At 51.4% G+C, this 5,051-nt stretch overlaps 1 non-coding gene across 1 annotated transcript; it reads left to right on the top strand.

The window, feature by feature from the left end:
• The first annotated feature begins 4,643 nt into the window (after nt 1–4,643).
• On the top strand, nt 4,644–4,749 carry LOC112310934 (U6 spliceosomal RNA). Its single transcript, XR_002975436.1, has one exon. It is a non-coding gene; the product is annotated as a U6 spliceosomal RNA (small nuclear RNA).
• Nucleotides 4,750–5,051: the final 302 nt, after the last annotated feature.

The raw sequence follows: 5,051 nt of genomic DNA, 5'->3' as shown, positions 1-5,051 counted from the left end.
CTTTAATATTTATTTATTGTCAGAGAGAGGGGAAGGGAGGAAGTAAGAGAGGGAGAAAAACATCAAAGTGAGAAAGAACATCAGTTGGCTCCCTTTCTCGCAGGCCCCAAGCCAGGGACTTGGCCTGCAACCCAGGCATGTGCCCCAGTTGGAGAATCGAACCGGCGACCCTTTGGTTCACAGGCTGGCGCTCAACCCACTGAGCCACACCAGCCAGGACAGTACTGTACATTTCTTACTGCATTCATGGAAAAGTGGGCCAAGGAAGAGAAAAAAAAATAGGAGAAGCCAATGGATTTACGTAAGTCTCATTTATTGAGCGCTTACACCTGCCAGGCTTTTGCTTGACTTAGAGTGGCCGGGCTGAATGTGAACCAGGCAGGCTGAGCCCCGGAGCTCAAGCTGGCAACCGGCTACCCTGTACTTGCAGGACGAAGTGGAAGCTGTATTGGGAAGGTGAGATGGGGGTGGTGAGCACAGTTAGCTCCGATGGAGAGTCTGGGGGAATTTGAGAGATCGGGGGCGCCAGCTGCCATGGAGGTGAGGTGAAAGTTCCAAGGATTTGCTTGGCGTTATATCTTTTTTTTAACGTATACTTTTACTTTTCAGGTTCAGTCTGCATTCAGTATTATTCTGTATTGGTTTCAGGTGTGCGGCATGGTGGTCAGACACTCGTACACGTTACACAGTGTTTCCCCCGCTCTTTCCAGCACCCACCTGGCACCACACCCAGTGATCACAGTATTCCTGACTGTGGTCCCTGTGCTGGCCTTCGCGCCCCTGGGACTACTCTGTAACCACCAATCCGTACTTCTCCATCCCTTCGCCTTGTTCGCCCGTCCCTCCTCCCCTCTGGCAACCATCAGTTCTCTGTATCTATGAGTCTGTTTCTGTTTTTTCCATTATGAATAGGATTTTTTGGGGGTGGGGGGTGGGGTAGTGTTTCTTGAGAAATGTGGCAGAGATTTAAATTTCCCCTCAGTTAACTGTTTCTGACACAGCGCAGTGCAGAGACTTGTACTTGTGGTGCCTGCTTTCCCGTGGGTTCCCTCCTCCGCGTTCCACAGTCCTCACTGAGTTCTGGCTTACCTGCCCCGACCTGGGCTCAGTGCAGGGCAGCTCGCCATGAATGAGGGAGGTGGGCCGGTCCAGAAGACAAAGATCACTGGAAGTGGACCTCATCCTGTGGGCAGGGGGAGTTTTCACGCAGGGGGACAGATGGGAGAGAGAGAGAGAGCTGACTGTCTTTCCCACACTGCCAAGCCTTCCGGATCCCCACTCCCTCTGACCTTCGGGGGGCTGTTAGCTGAGTGGGTAAACCGGTCCTGGCCAGACCAGTGAGGATGGAAGAGTTCCCCCCTTCAGGCAACACATCAGATTTAAAAGGTTTCCTCTCGGATTCGGTGGGGGAGAGGTGGGATGTGGGGCATGGGACGTGGGGCGTGGAGTGGTGCTGACTTCCTCCAGGCCTTGCCGCCTTGCCGGCCCCTACTGAAGCCATGCGTAGGATCTGTCCTCGTTTTAGAAAATATCTGGTGCTCTGGGCAAAACCAGATCCGGTTCGGCTTTGAGACTGCCAGGGGCGGGGTGGGGGTCACAGCCGAGGTGCTGCACGGCCCGACGGTTAGAACTACTGAGGAGCACACAGGCTCTGGGCAGAGGTTGCCCTTGAAAACCCTTGGAAAGATCATGTTGGGGCTGCCACGCTTTCTCCCAGTCAGCTTCAGGCTGCCCAGGTTTCTCCAGTGTTGGAGGCTCTCCGTGTCCAGTGGGGCAGCCGGTGAAGGCCGGGGCCAGCTTTCGGAGGCCGCACTATACAGAAACAACAGCTATCTGAGCACTGGAGCCGTGTGCGAGGCTGGCAGGTGCTCAGGGCCGACACTGCTAAATGGCCCCAGTTCACACCTGGAGAACGGCAGGTGAGCCCGCGCCTGGCACTTACATCTATTTATTCTTTTCTCTCATTGTTTTTATTATTATTGGTATTGGTATTATTAGTGTTATTATTACTATTCTGCTGAGCCCCTGTCATTGAACCTACACGCCAGCACCGCACACATTGTCAGACTTCACTGCAGTGTACATTTCCTTGAAAGGACTCGCCTTTCAACGTGAGAGTCACACCCGCTTGGCTGCTGCAGTGGGGCTTGTGGAAGTCCGTGTGTGTTGAGTCTCTGAGCCTCTCTCAGAGGAGAATCTGGCCCGTCCCCCTGTCCGAGCGGCTGTGCTGATGGACCGCAGTCTCCCCGCCAAGCTGAGTCTTGTCCACTGTGATCCAGAAGCCAATTTTCTGAATAAATCACAAAATCGTTCCAGAGTTGGTGTATTTACTCAAGAACTCATCTTCTATGGCAATGCATACGTAACAGCTGTGGCTACACTTTCTATGTTGCAGTATTTTGTACCGTACGGCATTTCTCAAAGGGTGCTCTGGGGAACACCAGGGTGGTGGGGTGCTCTGGGGAAAAATGGTTTCTTGGGCTGACGGGTCAGCCGCCAGCTGCTCGTGGACACAGACCCACAGGCCAGCTGCATCTAAACTAAGACATCTGGGTAACCCGCTATAATGCAACACTGGCTGAGTGTGGGTGTCCATGGCATCGTCCTACTGGGTGCACCTTGGGAACCAGAAGCACGGGGTGGAGCAGGGCTGGAGGTGGCCTGTGCCAAGTTCCTCAGGCCCTGGGACAGAGCTGACCTGCGGAAGGTGGAGGAGAACACGGCGGGGATTTAAACTGTCCCGACCTGCGCTGGACTAGAAACTGGCCAGAATGAGACAGGATCGCGCGTGGTGCCACTAAGGCAGGGGCATCCGACTCATTTTCCCCGGGGGCCACATCAGCCAGGCGGTTGCCTTCAAAGGGCCGAAATAATGTTAGGACTGTATGAATGTAACTACTCCTTAACTGTTACGGAGTTGAAATTACATTCGGCCCTTTGAAGGCAACCGAGAGGCTGATGTGGCCCCCGGGGAAAATGAGTTGGACACCCATGCACTAAGGGCTGGGAAAGAGAGATTTGTAAGAAGTTGGCTGAGCACTTGTGGAGTCTGGAGGAAAATGAAGCCCTGTTATGTTTGTGCCCACTGGGCTCAAGTACACAGTAAACCTGTTCCAAAGAATATCGGTGCCCCTTCTATTTGAAGGCCTCTGTAGTGGGTTATATAGTGTCCTTCAAATATTTACGTCCACCTGGAGGCCCAGAATGTGATGTAGGATTGAGATGGTCATGCTGGATCAGGGAGGTTCTCAAATCCAATGTAAGGGAACTCCTAAGAGATGGTCAAGGACTCACACGGACACCTGGGGAGAAGGCCACAATGCAGCCACGAGCCAAGGAACACCTGGGGCCACCAGAAGCTGGAAGAGGGAGGAAGGATCCTCCCCTGGGGGTTCGGAGGGAGGGTGGCCTTGCAGACACCTGGATTTGGGACTTCAGGCCTCCAGATCAGTGGGAAAGTAAATTCCTGTAGTTTTAAGCCCCCCAGTTGTGTCGATTCATTAAGACAGCTCAGGAAACGAAGCCCCCCCTGATGCTAGAGTCAGAACAGGATTCTCCATGGGGACCCAGACTGTGAGTCCTACACACCCTGTTGATGAAGGTATAATGGATGCATGTGAACCTGAGACTCACTAATTTTCGCGCTGGCGGTGGTTAATTAGTGAGAGGCTGTGAGACAGTCTCGAAAGCTCAGACGCAGCACGGAGAGGGAGCGAGTGCAGAGCAAAGGGGCAGTTTTAGGGGCACTGGGGGACCATAGGGTACAAGGAGGGACTACAAAGCCCATTACCCACAAGACTTATGTCAATCATTGAAGCTGTGAAGGCTGAGAGCAGGCCCTCGGGGATCCCCATAGTGGTAGACCCGAGAAAGAGCCACTCAGCAGTGAGAGCCTGTTGGGAGGACCCCTGCAAAGACGGAACCTCCAGGCCCGGCGTGCAGCCAGTGGCCAGGGCTGGACCTCGAGGTCCCCGGGCAACCATCGTGCAGTTAACCATCCCTACCTAGGGACAGCCCTGACATGCCAGGGGACTCTTGGTTCTTTCTCAGATGGTCATGAACTTTCCCAGAGCTCAAGTCTTTGCTGTGTGACCTTCCCCTACCGGCTTCACCTCTCTTTGCCTGTTTTCTCAGCTAGAAAATGGGGGTAATAATTTGTCTCATAAAACATCGTGGGGATTAGGTGAGAAAATGCCCCTGCGTGTTCCTGGCACACGGCAAATCCTTGCTTTGGTAGCTACCCATGCTGTTGCTGCTACTGTGTTCCCGACTTGGGTGCCCACCCACCTGCTTTCACGTATGGAGCACGTACGAGGTGCCTGCTTTTAATTCTCACCCAACTACAGGGCAAAGCCATTTTAATAATTAGCACTTAACAGATGAGGAAACTGAGGCTGGGGAAGGCCAGGACATTTGCCCAGAGTCACACAGATGGCAAAGGCAGGGTTCAAATGCAAGGCCAGCCACATCCAGCACTGGGCTCTTTGCTACCACACCTGATGGTATTTGGAGCGGTTTGATGTCCTCTGCAGGTGAAATTTTACTCCTAATAGTTAAGTATCTATTTAATGATCTGCTAGAAAAATACAGGCTTCCTATTTACAATAGCGATGTTAATTTTTCTTTTAAAACCCCTTCATTTAGTGCTCGTTCCAGCAGCACAGATGTGAGAATTGGAACAAAGCAGAGACAATTAAATGGCCCTTGAGCAAGGATGACATGCAAATTCGTGAAATGTTTCATATTTTCACAATGTTCTATGTCAATGATATCTTAATTAGTTAAAGTAAACTTATTTAGCTGCACTATTTACAATATCTAACAGGTAGAAATAGCTTAAAAGTCCATCAAAGGATGAATGAATAAATATCCTATAATCATAAAATGGAATTATTCAGCCATAAAAAAGAATAAAGTTCTGATACATTGTATAATGTGGATGAAGCTTATTATGCTCAGTGAAAGAAGTCAGACACGAAAGGCCACGTATTTTAGGGTCCCATTTATATGAAATGTCCAGAACAGGCACATCCACAGATGCCGAAAGCAGA

The sequence above is a fragment of the Desmodus rotundus genome, chromosome 7, assembly GCF_022682495.2.
Source record: "Desmodus rotundus isolate HL8 chromosome 7, HLdesRot8A.1, whole genome shotgun sequence".
Lineage (NCBI taxonomy): Eukaryota > Metazoa > Chordata > Mammalia > Chiroptera > Phyllostomidae > Desmodus > Desmodus rotundus.
The sequence above is the reverse complement of the archived record's forward strand: the minus strand, read 5'-3'. Positions and strand labels throughout refer to the sequence as shown.